General features: G+C 37.0%; 1 protein-coding gene across 1 annotated transcript in view; it reads right to left on the bottom strand.

Annotated features, from left to right (window-relative positions):
• The window catches only part of LOC107101967 (SNF-related serine/threonine-protein kinase-like), a 27,341-nt gene extending 26,873 nt beyond the window's left edge, over window positions 1-468 (bottom strand). The window contains exon 1 of the mRNA XM_015401068.1: window positions 256-468. The gene's annotated coding sequence lies outside the window, so the exon portion shown is untranslated. The remainder of the gene's footprint in view (window positions 1-255) is intronic.
• Between the last annotated feature and the right edge of the window lie 1,872 nt (window positions 469-2,340).

Genomic DNA, 2,340 nt, shown 5'->3' with positions numbered 1-2,340 from the left:
CTTTAGACCTATTAGCCGCTGGCATTCCTCAGAACTGTAAGCTTCTAGCAGACATCAGACCTGTTAGCTGCTAGCATTCTTTAGACCTATTAGCCGCTGGCATTCCTCAGAACTGTAAGCTTCTAGCAGCCCTCAGACCTGTTAGCTGCCTACACTTCCTATCAAACCCGGAACCAGGTCCTCACCTAGACCCGGGGCTCCCGCCCACCACCGGCCAGCCTCTCAATCACACAGACAAGAAAAGGAATCGCGGACCTGAGCCTCCATTTCGTCCCTAGAGCCAGGGTTCATCGCTGAGACGGGACATGGCATCGCTAGCGGCGGCGGAACCGCTTCCTCCAGCAGGGCTTGGTGAGACGTTCAGGCGCTCAAAAAAGTGTCGAAGTTTCCATTTTCCACATTGGGGGTAGGATTAGTTGCATTAGTCCAAATATAATAAAATGTATTCTCAAGGTTTAAGCAAAATATATTGTATAAAAAAATAGCATCCTAACCGATTTACTGGAGCATGTTCCGGTTCATATCAAACTTCCTGCCTCAGATGATTTCCTACCTGATTTTAACAAATGTAGCACAGTGACGCCATTAACCACAGTCAGCTTTGACGTCAGAGTGACTCTGAACGGCAGAAGACCACAGAAGATAAACTTCAGCGGTATGGCAAGCCGTTTTAACATAAATTCGGTTTCGTCTGACTATCCATAATTACATTCCAGATATATTAAAATACTTTTTGACTCGACAAAACCACATTTTGACTATCTGGAACGGTAATTTAAGATATCTCTATTTGCAATCTGATTAGCAAGAATAATAATTCAAGTTATCTTAAATCACATTTTGACTAGTCAAAATTCCTTTCAAGATATCTCAAATTACGTCACCGGATTCGTCATTTAAAGCGTCACACATCAGTAATTATAATTTAAGATATCTCAAACGTAATTATGACTAGTCAGTACTGCAATTTTAGATATCTGAAGCAAGAGATTGCGTGTAAGCTGTACTAATTGGCTGTACTAAGCTGTTCAAACAATTGCCTGAAGATTCAATGGCAGTTTTGGACAAAATTGTGAGAAAATGCCACAATATTGAAAGGGTTTTTCATGATGGGTTATGCCGGGAGCAAGAAAAGCGCGTTCTTGAAGAATGCTTGAGAAATTTGGAAAGAATTTCTGATCATCTTTCTGCCGACGCACACAACGCCCTTAAAAACGGCTTAGAGGAGCTGAAAGTGTGAATATCGACTCATGTCCGATCTGGAAACAATGAATATTCGGCAGCCCGGGCCGGTTCAGGTAATAACCAGATGCAGTTTTTAATACTGTGGTAAAGCTTTCTGCCTCTTCGGAAATTATAGCAAAGCCAGCTAGCTCTTGATTTTGACTTGCTAGACGGCGCGAGGCATTACTGCACCCTCCTTCTGCTCCTCTGAAAATAAAAGCGCACCTCCGCTTCATGTCTGATTCACACTTACTTTTTATTTATTTTTACTTTTATTTAAACAAATTCAAAATACTATTTCAAAGAGCAGAAAAGTACAATTGAACAGATGCAATTCATAACGGTTTTTATAAGATAAAAAACAATATAAACTTAAACAGACAAACATTTAAAAAGAATCAGAAGGAAAAAATAGAAATAGAAAAACAAAATAAAACAAGTAACACAGGAGTTTAGCTAAAGTCTACTGCTATAAAATCTGAAAACCTGAAGGATTTCTGATTTTCCAGTAACTTAATTGAGTCATGAAAACGTTTTGCTTGGAAATTGGGAGACATTTTAAAGAATAAATCATTTTCCGATAATGAATATAACATTACATTAAAATTCCAAATTTCTGTCTTTTTATTTAGGAATCAAATTTTTTGTTGATAACAAATCATGAATCTTTTCCCAAAAAGACTAAACCACACAACAACTGTAAAAAAGATGTTCTTGTGTTTCTAAGTCTTTCTAACAAAAGCACCAACATCAAATTTAAATCTTAAATTTAAGAAATGTTGCACAGGGATAGATATTATTTGTTGTTTTAAAATGAACTTCTTTCATCTAAATTCCTCTTAACTGGGAGAGGGAAACTTTCCTTATTTATATGTTCTCGTATCATTTTGTTACTGAATTTGAGATCCGTAAAATTGTATTTATCTAAAAGTGGGGAAGATCGGTGCTACATCAGATTATTGAATCATTCCTTTGACCAAATTTATCATGGTTACCAGAATTGCCTTGATCAAAAATATAAATCGTCTTTGTAGGCAATATAAATTTTCTTTTAAATTCTGTGTATTCTAGAATATCACCTTCTGTGTCCATTAGACGTATGATTGACACTTTGTT

Source organism: Cyprinodon variegatus, unplaced genomic scaffold (genome assembly GCF_000732505.1).
Source record: "Cyprinodon variegatus isolate N-32 unplaced genomic scaffold, C_variegatus-1.0 Scaffold1179, whole genome shotgun sequence".
In the NCBI taxonomy this organism is placed as follows: domain Eukaryota; kingdom Metazoa; phylum Chordata; class Actinopteri; order Cyprinodontiformes; family Cyprinodontidae; genus Cyprinodon; species Cyprinodon variegatus.
The sequence above is the reverse complement of the archived record's forward strand: the minus strand, read 5'-3'. Positions and strand labels throughout refer to the sequence as shown.